Source organism: Anolis carolinensis, chromosome 6, assembly GCF_035594765.1.
Source record: "Anolis carolinensis isolate JA03-04 chromosome 6, rAnoCar3.1.pri, whole genome shotgun sequence".
NCBI lineage: Eukaryota > Metazoa > Chordata > Lepidosauria > Squamata > Dactyloidae > Anolis > Anolis carolinensis.
Genome location: NC_085846.1, coordinates 107954289 through 107971694, shown reverse-complemented (window position 1 = coordinate 107971694; position 17406 = coordinate 107954289). Strand labels below are relative to the sequence as shown.

The window sequence follows — 17406 nt, the reverse complement described above, 5'->3', positions numbered from 1 at the left end:
TTCAGAAACTCTCTTCAGTCATTAACTATCATGTTAGCCTAACCTGAACCTTCTACTAAAATCAAAATTTTGACGCATGGTGAATATGGGAAACTATCATTATATCAGAGGTCCTTGCACTAAAACTTAATGTAAGCCAGTTTTATATAGTGTAAAAAATAATTATATCTTAAAGCATTACCTGTTGTTGAAATAGGTAAAACATTATGGCTTTCTGGAAACAATAAATGTTGCTAGGCAATAATGTCATTTGATAGAACAACACAGACACTGTTGAGTATGGGAAACTATTAATACAGAGGTCCTTACATCAAATCTCAGTGTAAGAGAGTTTTATATAATGTAAAAAATAATTACATATTTTAAAGCATTACCTGTTGTTTCAAGATGTACGAAATTATGGTTTTCTGTAAACAATAAATTTTGCTAGGCAATAATGTCATTTAATAGCATGTCACAGAAATTTGCTGTGTTGTGAGCTGCGGGGATTTATCTAAGATGTGTAAATGTTTTATCACGGGCCATTTTTCAAAGTGTGAAGTGCATACTGTCAAAATACTGCCTGTTATGTTTATATTATACACACGCCTACACACCCACACCATATCCATATGTGCATGGATAGGCAGATAAATAGTACAATTGCCTGTGTATGTACTTATATAATCTTAGAAGGTACAAATATACTAGATGAGTAACTCTAACAGAGTACTAGACATACAGTTTTTCCTAAGAACAATTAAGAAAAGTTCTGTCTGACAGAACGAACAAAAACACACAGAAGAATATGAATTGCTGTACACAGATAATAAAATGCTATTCCCTTTTTATTCTTTTTTTGTTCCTTTGTAATTTGAGAAGATGTCCTCAGATTATATTTTACCACATTCTTCAAATAATATAGACATGAATTCAAGAAACTTAGCAACCAAGATAGACTGAACTGAATGTCGCAATTGACTGAAACCATCCAAGGCACCAGAAGACAGGTCTTCTACCAATGCAATGAGACTTACGGGCTGTCACCCATTTAAAATCACTTGTAAAATGAGGATCCTATCTATTAAAAATTCAGCAGGTATGATGACCTGGGGAAAAGTGTAATTTCATATGGACAGAAAAACAGTAGAAGATATTATTTAGGACCTTCTTTTGGACCAAGAGAAAAAGAGGTTGAAGGCATGATGATAACATTACGGTCACATGAAATTAAGGCAGCTTTGAAATGAACATGGATTTTCCCCAATTATAGTATGAAATAATATCAAGATAAAGTTACATCAGTTATCATTTTTAATCTTCACTGTAAAAGCAATAGTAAAAATAGTTACTATTGATTAAAATTGTCACATACTGCTTCTGCAGAACATGCAGTTAACCAGCACCAATCCCTTTTAGTTGTCAGAATATTAGCAGCGCAGCAGTAGTTGGATGGAATCAGTGGAGCTCAGAACGATGAGACATTCAGAGACGCTGGTAAAACTATAATAATAGTAATAATAATAATAAAACTTTATTTATACCCCGCCACCATCTCCCCAACGGGGACTCGGGGCGGCTCACATGGGGCCATGCCCAAGACAATACAATAGACAAAATATAAAAACAACATATCAGAATGCAATTAAACAATGCAACAATAACACTACACAATACAGAACAAAAAAGCAGAACGTAGCATAACATAACAAGGGCGGGCCGCATGGACACAAGGTTAAAAACTCGGGGTAAGAAGAGATAAGAATAAAACCATGGGAACAGGGTCTACAGAATACATGTTGGGGAGAGAAACACAGGAGGTATATACAATTACTCTCCGAAAGCACACCGGAAGAGCCATGTTTTTAAAACTTTCCTAAAGGCTAAAAGAGTGGGGGCTAGCCTGATCTCAATGGGCAGTGAGTTCCACAAACGGGGGGCCACAGCAGAAAAGGCCCTCTCCCTTGTTCCCACAAGGCGGGCCTGTGATAAAGGCAGTGGAGACAGGAGGGCCTCCCCAGATGAACGAAGGGCTCGGGCAGGTTTATAGTAGGAGATGCGGTCACGAAGGTAGGCGGGTCCCAAACCGTTTAGGGCTTTATAAATGATGGTCTGCACCTTGAATTGGGACCGGAAAATGAACGGCAGCCAGTGGAGCTCCTTAAACAAGGGAGTAGATCTCTCCCTGAAACTCGCTCCCGTTATTAATCTGGCCGCCGAGCGTTGGACTAGTTGTAATTTCCGGGCCGTCTTCAAGGGAAGCCCCACGTAGAGTGCATTACAGTAGTCCAGTCTAGAGGTAACTAAGGCGTGCACCACCGTGGTCAAGTCAGACTTCACGAGGTATGGTCGCAGTTGGCGCACAAGTTTGAGTTGTGCAAAAGCCCTCCCGGCCACCGCCGACACCTGAGCCTCAAGCGTCAACGCTGAATCCAGGAGGACCCCCAAACTGCGGACCTGTGATTTCAGGGGGAGTGCAACCCCGTCCAGCACAGGTTGCCACCCAATACCCCGATCCGACGAGCGACTGACCAGGAGGGCCTCTGTCTTGTCGGGATTGATCCTCAGCTTGTTCCTCCTCATCCAGTCCGCCACAGCGGCCAGGCACTGGTTCAGCATCCGAGGGGCTTCCTTGGAGTCAGATGGGAACGAGTAGTGGATTTGCGTGTCATCTGCGTAGAGATGGCAACGCCCTCCAAAACTCCGGATGACCTCTCCCAGCGGTTTCATGTAGATGTTGAAAAGCATGGGGGAAAGAATAGACCCTTGCGGGACCCCACAGGTCAAAGGCCAGGGGTCCGAGCAGGTGTCCCCCAGCTTCACCATCTGGGAACGGCCCTCCAGGAAGGACCGGAGCCACTGCAAAACAGTGCCACCAAGCCCCATCCCAGACAGCCGTCCCAGAAGGATACCATGGTCGATGGTATCGAAAGCCGCTGAGATGTCCAGGAGAACCAGCAGGGTCACACTCCCCCTGTCCAGTTCCCTGCGGAGGTCATCCACCAAGGCGACCAAAGCCGTCTCGGTACTGTGCCCAGGCCTGAAGCCAGACTGCGAGCGGTCCAGAAAATCAGTGTCATCGAGGAACCCCTGGAGCTGCGAGGCAACCACCCGCTCCAGAACCTTGCCCAAAAATGGGAGGTTGGAAATTGGTCTGTAGTTGTTACATACGGATGGGTCTAACGAGGACTTTTTAAGTAGCGGTTTTACTACCGCCTGCTTAAAACAGGATGGAACTGACCCCTGGCACAAAGAGGCATTAATTATAGTCACAAACCAATCCAACAGCCCTCTTTGGCCAGCTTAACCAGCCAAGAGGGACAAGGATCCAGAGCGCAAGTGGTCGCCCTCACAGACCCAAGAATCCCCTTCACGTCATCAGGAAGAACAAGCCGGAAAGAATCCCACAAGATCGAACAGACAGGTACCTCGGTTACCTCCGCTGGAACTACAATTAAACTGGAGTCCAAGTCACGGCGTATCTGAGCAACTTTGCCTGCAAAATGGTGCGCGAAATCGCTGCACCTGGCTGCCAAGTCATAGGGGAGCCCCTGGGCCTCAGGAGGCCGCAGAAACTCTCCCACAACTCGGAACAGCTCAGTTGGCCTATTGGCCGCAGACGCTATGCGAGCAGTCGTGAAAGCTTTCCTGGCTGCTCGCAGAGCCACGGAGTAAGCCTTAATAGCGGCTTTAGCCCGTGCTTGGTCTGACACGTCCTGAGATTTCCTCCAGATGCACTCTAGTCCCCTCCTCGTACGCTTCATCACAGCCAGCTCCTCAGTGAACCAAGGGGTCGACGTGGCTCTGCGCAACGAGAGGGGACGTTCGGGAGCGATCATGTCCAATGCCCTTGCCAGCTCACTATTATAGCGATCAGCCAGGACATCGACAGGATCGCCAGTCTCCAGAACAGGAAGATCCCCAAGAGACCTCAGGAGTCCATCCGGATCCATCAGCCTCCTGGGTCGGACCATCTTAGTGGGTCCACCACCCCTGCGGAGGTTAGAAGACACGGCGAAACTTACACAGATCAGATGATGGTCAGACCATGACAATGGAAGAATATTTTGCTCTTCCACTCTGACTGTTCCACCGTCCACAATAAAAACAAGGTCCAACATGTGTCCCGCCTGATGTGTGGGCCCAGATATAACTTGAGACAGCCCCATGGTCGTCATGGCAACCATGAAATCCTGAGCTGCACCTGTCAATGTGGTCTCGGCATGAATGTTAAAGTCTCCCAAAACTATAAGTTGTTGGGAGGCCAGGGCCACATTAGAGACCACATCTGCTAGCTCGGACAGGGAGACTGCTGGGTCGCGGGGTGGACGGTACACCAGCAAAATCCCCACACTGTCTCGGGCTCCCACCCTCAGGAAGACACACTCGAACCTCGAAGTTTGCGGAACGGCACATCTGATCAGGGCGATGGACTGCCGAAAGATCACCGCGACTCCTCCTCCCCGCCCCCCAGCCCTGGCCTGCTGATGCACCCCAAAACCCGGTGGACACAACTGAGTGAGGTTCACCCCACCCAGCTCGTCCAACCACGTCTCGGTGATGCATGCCAGATCCGCCCCCTCATCCAGGATTAAATCCTGAATAACAGCTGTCTTACCATTGACAGATCTGGCATTCAGAAGCAAAACCTTAAGGCCGGGGGGTCTGTCCTGAAGACTACCACACCTATTCCTCTCCAAGGTCGCAAAAACTCTGTTGCGCTTCTCCCTGGGTCGCAAGTGACCGCTCTTCCTCCTCCTCCTCCCCCACACTACCTCAATGGTGCCCCACCCGTGGGAACCCTCTACCTCCTGGGGGGTTAATTGATAAGGGTTGCCTTTTAAGGGGGTTAGTCAGCTGTTCTGAAATGTGGGGCCCACAGAGGTATTTGTTTGATTAAGGAAGGGACCCATCTCCATTAGAGGTAAAGAGAAGGAGTCATCTGACTTAACGTCATCTGACATTGACAGGGGGCTGAACAAGGGTAATGTCTGTGGGCAGGGTTGAGAGGTGGGACCGGCATAGTTTAAAATTGGGGAGGGAGTCTCAAAGTGGAACTCTGAAAAGGGGGCCAACACCGGCGAGCGTTCGACCCAGTTGTTAGAGGTTACTAAATCTTGTGTGTCGGAGGTCAGCCCGCTGACCAAGGGGCGAATCACTGGATCTACTAATACTCTTCTAAGAGTGATGCCCAGCAGTTGTAATTTAGGCCCAAGCGAGAGCAGTTCCTCCAATAACAATTTGTCTTCCAGTCCAATGAGGAGGCGTATGGAGCGGTTCCAAGAATGGTGATCTCTACGAAGCCAGTCAATAGTCTCAATCTTCACTTCCGGCCGGCTTACAGATAGTATTTGTGATAGAGATGTCTGTACCGCTCGCTTAGATGACCATCTGCCTCTGTTCAGTATTGAATCTGAAACTTCCACTGCCACCCTATTAGTTCGTAACAGAAGCTGGGGATTGCAGGGAATGTCCAGTGATTGTCCAATCAATTCAGAGGATGACGCCTTGTTAGTCCTCCAAGAGGCTCTGTTGATCTCCTTCCACCCATCCCTCCCCTGTCCCTCTCCCCCAGATAGCAGCCCCCTTCCCTCACTAGTCACTTCAGCATCTAACCCATTAGCTACCTTCTGCTCCTCCAGCCTCTTCCTCCTTTGGCCTTCCAGAGCACTAAATTCCTCTTCCAGGTTAGCGAGATTGACTGGTATAGTTGCTCTACTGTCTATAGGGGATGGATTTTCCACAATCAGGGAAATTCCTTTAAAAAGAAGATCAATTTTCTTGTTCAGTGTCTCAATCTGAAGTAAGACAGCACTGAACGATTTCCCCAAAAGGTCACATAGGTAGGAGAGATCGTTCTTCCGCCGAGTTTCCTGCATACTCAATGTCTATTACCTTCTCAGTGACCTTCTTATAGTAAACCACTCAGATCTTTCTTTCCTATAGTAAACCACTCAGATCTTTCAACAAATTCAGAGCTGACATCCCATTCCTGATATCTAATTCTGTCAGCCTCTTGCACATTAATATATCAACCTACATACACGAACCATCTAACACATTCCAAAAACCATCAGATTCAACCATCAATTGAACTCGAAGTACTCTCTAATCCTATGTGATTACTTCCTATGATCTTTGATACCAGACTCTCACATCCACTTCCTATCACAATCGGATCTGTATCCCCTATTAGATTAAATTAAATTAAAATAAGTCTTTCTTACTCCCATCCTTAATACACAACTATATACACACACACATACACTCAAAAAAAAAAAAAAAAAAAGGCAAAGTGGCAAGCTGCTCCACACAGGTGCTGCTCCACACAGGACCACCCGGTCCACACGTAGCCTCTGGTGATCGAACGGAGAAAGGCTGGCCGCGAGGAGAGCTGGTGGGTTCACCCGGTACAGCACAGTCTCCAATGCCTAAGGGAGGCTAGAGGAGGCCGCCCGGTACGGCGCGACCTCCGATGGCCTGGCTCGCTTCTGGGTGACCAAGGAGTAGGTTAGAGGTAAAGGAGGCCACCCGGTTCGGCGCGGCCTCCACAGGCCTGGTCTTTACAAAGATCGAAAAGCAGGATGAAAGATGAAAGAAGCCACCCGGTCCGGCGTGGCCTCCAAGGCTGAGGAAGGCCGATGAAGAAGCCAAGAGAGGGCTGTAGGAGGCCGCCCGGTTCGGCACGACCTCCGAAGGCCTCGATCTCTTGGAAGGCCGAGAAGGGGGCTGGGGGTAGGTCGCCCGGTCCGGCGCGGCCTCTACGACCCTGGATATCCCCGTGAGAACCCGCTGGAAGCTATAGCCGAATGCACACGCGCGGCGGCCGAAGGAGTTAATGGAGGCCGCCTAGTTCGGCGCGGCCTCCACAAGCCTAGCCTCTCCTGGAGCAGATGTAAAGGCTACAGGGAGCCGCCCGGTTCGGCGTGGCCTCCAAGGGCCTTGTTGTCCCCTAAGGGTTGGAGGAGGCCGCCCGGCACGGCGCGACCTCCAAGCCGGAAAGGAAGCCGACGGGGAAAAAGAAGATGGTCGCCCCGGAGGCCGAGGTGGGAGCAGAAGAAAGCCTCACAGGCCAGTAAGGCGCCCAAGGAGGCAGATGGAAAGGGCCTGGGGCTGCAGTCTACTCACAAGGAGTCCCAGAGGCAGCAACAGGCAGGCTGGCTGGGGATGTTTCTGGCCTCTTCTGCAGCACAACAGCAGGCTTCTCAGCCCTGCCAGGGCCTTGTGGACTCAGGCTTTATAGATGGTCCTTCTTAGGAAGTGCTGAGTCACACCCAGATGGAAAGGGCCTGGGGCTGTAGTCTACTCACAAGGAGTCCCAGAGGCAGCAACAGGCAGGCTGGCTGGGGATGTTTCTGGCCTCTTCTGCAGCACAACAGCAGGCTTCTCAGCCCTGCCAGGGCCTTGTGGACTCAGGCTTTATAGATGGTCATTCTTAGGAAGTGCTGAGTCACACCCAGATGGAAAGGGCCTGGGGCTGTAGTCTACTCACAAGGAGTCCCAGAGGCAGCAACAGGCAGGCTGGCTGGGGATGTTTCTGGCCTCTTCTGCAGCACAACAGCAGGCTTCTCAGCCCTGCCAGGGCCTTGTGGACTCAGGCTTTATAGATGGTCCTTCTTAGGAAGTGCTGAGTCACACCCAGATGGAAAGGGCCTGGGGCTGTAGTCTACTCACAAGGAGTCCCAGAGGCAGCAACAGGCAGGCTGGCTGGGGATGTTTCTGGCCTCTTCTGCAGCACAACAGCAGGCTTCTCAGCCCTATTTACAAAGTTTTACTGCATCAGCACAAACAGACTACAGATGAACACAGGACTTGAACTCTAGGCAGACAGGACTCGACTCCTAGGCAGACATATCTCAACTGAACAGATGCAATCAATAAGCATACACACTTGTGTCTGGATACTCCCTAGTTCCAACCACCCACACCAAGGTCAACACACCTTCTTAGCAATTAATTCTTTCCACACTATGGTACATTCTGGATGATGCAATCAGTTGCAATACAAGCATGACACAAATTTCATTTAAACACTATCAATACACAAATCCCACATTAGCATTAGTTTCCCAAGACAATTGTGCTGAGCCTTCTAGAAACTGAAACATTTCCTTCCTGTCTCTGCTTTACATTCTCCAAAGCCCTTCACTTTTGCATGGTAGTAATTCAACAGTTAATGGAGCTGGACCTATACTCAATGGAGGAGCTACTACATACTCTTTCTCAGGTGGCTTCAGCAGTGGAGTCACTACATAGAGGGTAGAGGCTCTTGGTGGAGCTGGGCATGATGAAAGAATTCATTCCTGCTGCTTTATCTCACCTTGAAAGTTTCAGGGTGATCCGATTAAAGCCTAACGCTACTACCAGGTGTGTCTGAAATCCATCTGTTTGCAAGATATAGGAGCATCATTGATCTACTCCATTTGATGATAAAGCTGCAGGTCAAAAACTCACACTTCTCATAAGGGTTTTGTGACTATCATGGTATCTTTATATACTATACTATGCGTACTGTTGCCTTCAGTGAGCATTGGTTCCCCAAGAAAAATTGTAGTGATAACCCTGAATACAGTAAATGTGGCAAACAAAGGTACTCAGAGCCCTGAATGTGATAATGTGCATGACAAAGACATGTGATCATAATGTCTACCACATCAAGGAACCATTCTGAAGTGAAATGAAGTGCTAAGTCACTAAGTATAATTGTGCAAACTATAACCTGACATACACTATTAACTAATCGCTCTACTTGAACAGTTGTCATATAAAGAGGTCAAATGAGTCCTGATGAGAAGCATAGGTTGCCCAAGTGAGAACTATTACAGAGTGATTGCTTTTATGGTTCCCTAGTAATGCTGATTGCACAGAAGTTTCTATTTTGGCTGATTTTAAACTAGGTGTTAAATGCTGATCACATTGATTCTAGCTAGAAGGAAAGAAGCTCAGGGCACTTCATAAAATATTGAATAAATTACCCCAAGGGCACAGCTCCTTTTTGTGGCTTCTAGTGGGACCGCATTTTAATTTTTTGTTTTGTAACCACAACCTAAGGAACTTTGAGAGATATGGGATGATGAAGCAGCAATACTTCGCTTCTATCAGTTAAAATTAGTTAGATATCTAAGAGATTGGACTGAATGTGATGCAGAAGCTCTACATTCTTTGACAGAAGGTTAACAGCAGTCTGGTTAATAGCAGTCTTGTGTGGGAGGTGAATTGGATCAGGGCCTTAGATCTTGGACTGAAGGCAATTAACCTCATGGTTTCCTCTGCTAAATTACCCTTCTCAAATCCATTACTTGCAGTGGAGTACATACATGCAAGAATACACTTTTTAATAGTTGGTGCCAGCCAAACCAGTGAAGATATAAGCATTATCCTCCCAGTTCTTCTTGTGTGTCCATAATGTAATCCAAGAGAGGCACCAAACTTTTAAATGCCTTAATTGGTACACACTGAAAAATTCTCTAACATTTACTGTATAATGGATCCCATTTACTGTATAATGGGGGGATAGGGTGGGTTATAAATAAATTATTATTATTATTATTATTATTATTATTATTATTATTATTATTATTATTGACTGATTAGGCAGAATGTTATCAGTGACAGAGAAACATTAATTGTCTGAGGCTAAAGGGTTTTCCTTGACTACTTTTTGGCCAATGTGATAGGGTCTATGGATATCTATTTCCACAAAAAACAATTTTAGAGAACTCCTGCAAAATATCTGGCTACAATTCTGTGCATAGCAAATTCAGAATTAAACACCTGCATGCCAGACACCTGTACACAGGAGCTGCTGAGCCATCTGCTGTACACACCACATGTTGTTGTTTTTTTTATTACTTTTTTTTAGGCTGGGTTGTCAAGGGAAATCATTAGAAAGTGGAAGTCTCTGAAAAAGATTCTAGACATCAATGCCAGCACAGGCTGTACAGAATGTGATGCCAGGCCTGCAAATAGATGTTCCCTGTCATTTTGATGTTGAGTCTGTTCACTTATCAATAACCAATTTGCATGAGAATTTGAATGATGATAAGAGGTAATTAGGCAGGAAACAATTATGGCACAATGGTTTAGAATGCCCCATCCAACAATTTTTCAAGTGAATTAAAACTGCCCTATCAATATTGTATCAATATACACCAGCAGCTAAAGCCCCATAAGAAGAGCCATTGGGATCAAACCAAAAACTTAACTATGTAGTTAAGTTATTCTAAATCTAACTGTTCCCACAGTGGTCAGTCAGATACCTCTGATGAATGCAGCACTGCATTCATTTCCCCAAGCAAATAGAATTGAAGACCACGATGAATTTGATACTGGATCACCCTGGAGTTTATCTAGATTGGTGGCCATTGTGTAGTAGCAAATCCCACCATTTGACTGTGTTGTGTGTGAAGTATTTCTTTGGTCCCATCTACACTGCCATATAATGCAGACTGAAACTGCATTATATGGTCAGTGTAAACTCACATAAGAGAGTTCAATGCAGTTAAACAGTATTATATGAGTCTTGAAGGAGTTTCAAATTGCAATATATGGCAGTGTGGATGGGGCCCCAGTGTCTGATATGAATCTCTACCACTCAGCCTCAGTGGCTCACTAATGTTCAAGTATCTTCTGCACCACACATAGTTTGATAATGTCTGTCATGACTGCAGACTAACTCAACCAGAGAAGTCAGCCATAGCAGAGCACTTGATGAACCAACCTGGACACAGTATATTATTTGAAAACATGCAAATGCTGGACCAGACTAACAACTATCATGTCAGACTACACAGAGAGGGCATTGAAATCCACAAGCATGTGGACAATTTCAACAGAAAGGAGGCAACCATGAAAATGAACAAAATCTGGCTACCAGTATTAAAAAAACTCTAAGTCAGAACAGTAAATAAGGAACAACACTCTGAAAACAGAGGAATTCCTGATATGAATCAATCAGGGGCAGCTAATACCTCAGAACAAAGGATTCCCCCAGGCAGGAAGAAGCTAGGACATGAAGCTGGCAAGGCCATTAATGCTAATCAAGGTGATTAATTACAACATTCACACTGGCCTCCAACAGACAAGAGTTCTTTCTTCTACCCTGGACCTTCCACAGATATATAAACTTTCCTTGCTTAGTTTTTCCAAAATATCTCACAACCTCTGAGGATGCCTATCATAGATGTGGGTGAAACGTTAGGAAAGAATACTTCTGGAACATGGCCATACTGCCCGAAACACACACAACAACTGTCAAGGACAGAACGCCACCAGATAAGATTCAACACAGTTTATTAAAGTTACAGAACCAAAAATGCCCGTAAAAGACAAAGGGCAAGGCAAACACTGGCCTTCAAAGTAAAAAGGAACTAAAAAACGTTCAAAAGATAAACCGGATTAAACTGGAGTTTAATCCGGGTTAAACCAAAAATGCTTACTTCAGCCTGGGACTATAAACAAACAGAAGATGGTAAACAAAGGTTCAAAGAAACACAAATAACTGGCAGCAGATACTTCTCTGCAACCAAAAGCTGTGATTGAGTAACTAAGAAGTTACTCCTCCGAGCAGCAAACAATCTCCGAGTTCAAACACATCAATCAGGGGCAGCAGCGGTCAGCGAGGTCCCAATCCGGTCCGAAGGTCGTAAGCCAGGTACAGATGTTTGTAGTTCACCAGTTCCAACGATAGCCACAGGAAGGATAGTCCGAGGTCATAGTCAGTCAGTCAGCCAGTCAGTCAGTCAGTCAGTCCAGAGTAGGCAATTAGCGTCCGTCAAAAAGACGACGGAGGTCCAAGCTATTAAGATTAAACACAGGTTGCACAACAAAAGCCCACACAGTTCCTCCCGCCCTCCATGCCCAGTGTCCTTGGCAACTTACGTATTCAGCAAACGAATCACACCCGTCTTCAGGAAATTCCCAACCAGAGCCCAAGCGTTCGTCCAGATTACCTTGCCCAACGCAATTAGCCCTGGATTCTAAACCCCATTTTATGCCAGTTTACAACTCCTCATCGCTATCAGCTGTTACCCTAATTCCAGGTGTCTCATCATCATCCTCCTCATCAGAGCTGAAACACCTTTGACTACGCCCCACAGCATCCCCAGCTGTGGATCCCGTTCCATCCCTCCAACTTGTCCACGGGTCTAATCCTGAAGGTCCCCAATCGCCTTCCATACTAGTATTGCCGGTGGCACCCAAATCCTCCCTCACACGAGTCCATTCCATGTCATCCTCCTCTGAGCTAACCATCTCTTCCTCCATTCTCTCGGTAAAACCCTCAAAGGAGTCCTCGTCAGATGGTTCTGCAAATAAGTCCCGCAGCCGCTTCCTTTCTCGCTCCTCGAGAGTCTCTGACTCCCGAGGAGTCTTACGACCACGTCTCCCAGTATCGGAGCCATAAGGCTCAACCATAACAACCACCCTGTGATTCTGGCCATGAAAGCCTCCTTTGTTATAGGAAGCAGGTGAGCTAGAATGTTGGGACATAGTTGCGACAGATTGGCTGGGGAAAGTGTGTGAGAAGGCTAAAAACGATGAAAAATAATAGTTGGAAGGAGAGGTTTAAGATGGTAATGTGAGTAAGGGTAAAGAGTAGGCTCACCCTTTGAAAGCAATTCTAATTCAAAGATGCCCTGTCTGTAGGTGATTGGGTTTAGGCAGAAGACTCTTGTGTGAGCAGAAATCTTCTTCCACTGAAATCTTCAGATATCTGTTGATGGAGGCCCCTTCCACACAGCTGAATAAAATCCCACATTTTCTGCTTTGAACTGGAATATGTGGCAGTGTGGGCTCAGATAACCCAGTTCAAAGCAGATATTGTGGGATTTTCTGCCTTGATATTCTGGGCTATATGGCTGTGTGGAAGGGCCCAGAAAAGTCCAACAGCAGAACAGCTTTGCTGGCCAAGTTCTACCAGCAGAAGAGTGAATAGAAATGGCAAAGATGTCTCAGAAAAAGGGAAAAGGCTGCAGTTGCTTCAGTAAAACTTCCAGCTTCAGTTGCTCTGCAGTTAATTTGCTGGTCTTCCGCCAACTTGGCTGGTTAGGATTGTGTTTTAATTCTGTAGGTTAAATTCTGCATAGTCTCTGTATCATCGCATCCCACAGGCAAACCATCTTGGTGCTCTGCCAATTTTCATTGCCTCCCAGTTCATTCCAGATCCCCTTCAAAATGCTAGCTTTCACCTACCTCCAACCTGTCTGGATGGAAGCTAATGTTAGTTGTAGTTCGAGGTAATTATCAGCCAGTCTTGCCTGAGGTTCTTGCTATTAATAACCATAGATTGCCTCTTGTGAACAATCATTCATAATCCCGGGGGCATATAATTATTAAGAATGTTTAACAGTCTGCTTGAAAGAGAACCCAAAATGCATTATTTCTCAAAATGGATATATAACATGTACATAACATAATGCTTCTTCTAATCTTCTTCTTTTTTTTTAAAAAAAAAGCACTGATTCCCTCCCCAATTGGATGCACAGAAAAAAAATATATGAAAGGATACAATGCTTCAGGATCTAGCGGTGCCTGCGCGTGGCTACCAACACGCACAAATATAAACAAAACACCCCAAAGCGACATATTGCAGTTATCCTTCCGTTTTTAAATCATCCATATTTCATTAAGCATCTCGCCAAATGTCTTCTGATTTATGGTAATTGTCAACAAAAGCAGGATGGGGGAGAAGAACCCACAAATAATTTTAACCCTATGCTTACAGTGGATCTGTGACAAAATAGATGCATTGATCCACCTATACACCTAGAAGAAAATTCTTGATAATTTCCTATTTGTTCTTTCCCTCTCTTGGTCTATCTCTACACATAGTAGTAGAGGTGTGTGTGCTTGTGTGCGTATGAGTTGTGTATATGAATTGTCTGCATTAACAGATGCCAGCGGCAGCATCTGATGTACTGGCCACCTCTAGTGTTATCCCAGCATGTTCATGGCCTGAAGGACTTGGAGTGGGACTAATTTCCATATCAAACCCAATTTAGATGAAACATCTTGGTTTAAAAAAGAGAGAGGGAGCACCAGCGCATCAATAGCCCCTTGATTAGATTTTTATCTCCTGAGCAGACAAATATGAATATTTATTACCATGAATGCAGATTTTTTTCTGCTCTATCCATTGCTCTGATCTTGAATATTATCCACAGCTAATTTTTATGAAAATTTGGGTAACATAATGTTTTCACATAAACTGACAGTTCTCGAGATAATCCCATTATTGTTTGGTGGGAAAATGACAGTTTCCACTTATTCATGTGTTAACGAGGGATTAAGTATTGTTTTTCAACGCCATAATCTAAGATGGGCTGGAAATTAAAAATTGAACATTGTATAGGAGAAAGAGCTTTTGTGCCCTAGAATGTGTTTGCATTCTCTTTAGGGGAATCTATAAATTAACAGTTTAACAATCAGCATCTTTTGTATGCCAGCTGAAAGTGCCATCATGGAAATGTCAATAATATAAATTCATTATCCTTCTTGCTCAGTGCTCACATGCACAGACATACACACATACAAAGCACACACAAAGCACACACACATCTCATAAAGAAGAGAAAATAAAACAGATCATAATGTCGTTGACTTTGACTCTAACAGGGACAGGCTCAGAATAGTCATGCAGATGTGACCAATTTTCATCCTATGGAAAGAAGTAATGTACACAAATACGCACATATACATATTTGTGAGTAATATATTGGTTGCATGATCTAGGCATAACTATTTGGAAGTTAGGTCTGTAAAATGAATAAGACTTATGTCGCAGGTACAGGTATCAAAACTAGGGATTGCTTATCTGAGGGCAAACTATATCACCTTTTCCTGGGAAAATCCAGTTATATAATCCACAATTCAAACTGACAGGACTAAAGATCTTACCAGGAATGAATAACAATAAAATAATCATAATACAGTAGAGTCTCACTTATCCAACATGAACGGGCCGGCAGAACATTGGATAAGCGAATATGTTGGATAATAAGGAGGGATTAAGGAAAAGTCTATTACACATCAAATTAGGTTATGATTTTACAAATTAAGCACCAAAACATCATGTTTAACAACAAATTTGACAGAAAAAGTAGTTCAGTACGCAGTAATGCTATGTAGTAATTACTGTATTTATGAATTTAGCACCAAAATATCACAATGTATTGAAAACATTTACTACAAATATGCATTGGATAATCCAGAACGTTGGATAAGCGAGTGTTGGATAAGTGAGACTCTACTGTAATATTATTTCTTACCCACCTCTCCTCTTGGCCCAAGGAGAGTTACAACATAGCTTAAAACACATAATCATTATATAAAATACACACATTATAACATATTTCTACAAAATACCTACACAGAAAAATGATTAAAATATAGTGGACACAAATTCAAAACATGAAATGCTTCATGAAGTCTGACATGTGAGAAGGTGGACCTTAAGCTATATCAGGTCCAAAACATAGAACTTCAACGGGCATGGCTGAATCATGTTCAGAAGGAAACCAGAAGCTAATTCAGACTGACTCCTATATAGGAATGAGAACCTAATAGCAGTCCAGCTATAGCATTCTCCAATGTCATTTCCAAACATTTGTAAAGGCAACACCACATAGAGACCATGACAATATCTGATTAAGGACTGCATGACATGGCTTTCTACAGAGAATAACAAAGCTGGTGGATCAGGTGGACCTGTGCAAAGAAGCTCCTATCCACAGTCACATCCTAGGTGCAGGTTTCTTTTTAGCACCATCAGTTTTGAAACCGATTGGCAAGGATCTAAAGTTTTTGCACGTATTATTTTGTCCAGTGACTCACACACTGATTGAGGTGTGTCTTCCCTGGACAAAGGCAGCAGAAGATTTTTTGTGTACATGATAACACAACTGTAAAAACTCTTGAAACACCTATCTCACCTGATGGAAAGCATTATATGAGAGAAAATGTTTCCAATCTTTGGTGGAGCCTATTCAGGTAGCAGATTGTTCCAAACTATGTTGAAGCATAATGCATTGTTGAGAACTGTAGTTCTGAATAACAGACAGCTTCTGCACTAGGCTTTGAACACACTTTGTGAGGATTGGGTTGATTTCTGTGGGATGTTTGTGTTTAAAAAATAATAGTATGACAAAGTTCAAAGACAAATAGTAACTGATACTAACATATGTTGCATGTGCTGATATCAATTTTTAAAAGAGAATGCATGCATTCCTCCAGCCACAAGGCACACTTTCCTTCTTTCATTTTATATGATGTTGAATAAAAATTGAATTACTGTGGCTACCATAGCAACGGCTCAATCACTTCACAATTCCGCTACTTTAAAATCACATATACTACTCCCATGCAGAGGAATCCATGAGCCAACATGACATTTCACTATCGGTGTTTTTACACTGTTCAAGAGCCCAACGTGTATAAGAAGAAACCAAAAGCACTCTCTCTGGTTTTCAGGACCCATTTAGAACATTTCATCACTACAGTCTCCTGTCATTTTCTTATGCAAAATGTGCAGAAAAACAGATGCAAGGATACTGGAATCAGAAGAGAAGAGAAGAGAAGAGATTACAGGAGACAACCAGTTTCAGAATTGAAGCTGCGACGTGTCAGTCAAAAGTCAAAATAGTTCTCCTGTGCAGCATTCAAGAGGGATAAACACTTCGATAAATGACAGAGACAGAAGCACTGGATGGGTGGGTGATTAGCTTTAATCATAGAACAGTCATCCTGGAAATCATTGTTACAGTTGTTTTTAAAATAAAGATAATATATCCAGTGTTTGCAGGATTAGAGCAAATGTTTCAATGTGCCATTTTATGATTGACTAGCTGTGCCCGGCCACGCGTTGCTGTGGCGAAGTCTGGTGGTATGGGAAATAAAGTATTGAGGAATTGGTGGTAGTTAAGGTAAAGGGTAAAGCTTTCCCCCTGACATTAAGTCCATTATAAATGGGTTATATAGCTGTGTGGAAGAGCCTGGGCTGAGTGGGTTGCTAGGAGACCAAGTGGGCGGAGCTTAGCCTTCTAACTGGCAGCAATTGGAATAAAAACAATTATTCCTCTCCCTCTAATTAGGACTTTATTTTTCTTTTCTTTTTGTTGTATGGACGTAGAGGCATGGATGAGGGGTTGTGCTGCCAAGTTTAGTGTTTCTGGGATGTGCAGTTTTGTTGTTTTGTCCTAGGCCGAAATTTCATTACCCTTTTATATATATAGATTCCACATCTCCTGAATAATCTAAGGAAGCTCACTTGAATTGAAAAATCATCTCACCACTTTAATGACTGAGACTAACACACAAATCTCGGCCTGGGAGTAAATCCCATTCTGATTCATTGCACTGCACATCCAATGACAGGATTTAGGGCCCTTCCAGACAGGTCTTAATCCTGGGAGGAACTGGGTTATCTAAACT

General features: G+C 44.2%; 1 protein-coding gene and 1 long non-coding RNA gene across 5 annotated transcripts in view; both read right to left on the bottom strand.

Moving 5' to 3' along the window:
• The window catches only part of ptprn2 (protein tyrosine phosphatase receptor type N2), a 612886-nt gene that overhangs the window by 268992 nt on the left and 326488 nt on the right, over positions 1–17406 (bottom strand). The window lies entirely within an intron of this gene.
• LOC134292392 (uncharacterized) lies at positions 11255–12391 on the bottom strand. The gene is made up of 2 exons (XR_009999622.1): positions 11860–12391; positions 11255–11776 (listed from the first exon to the last, which is right to left on the bottom strand). It is a non-coding gene; the product is annotated as an uncharacterized LOC134292392 (long non-coding RNA).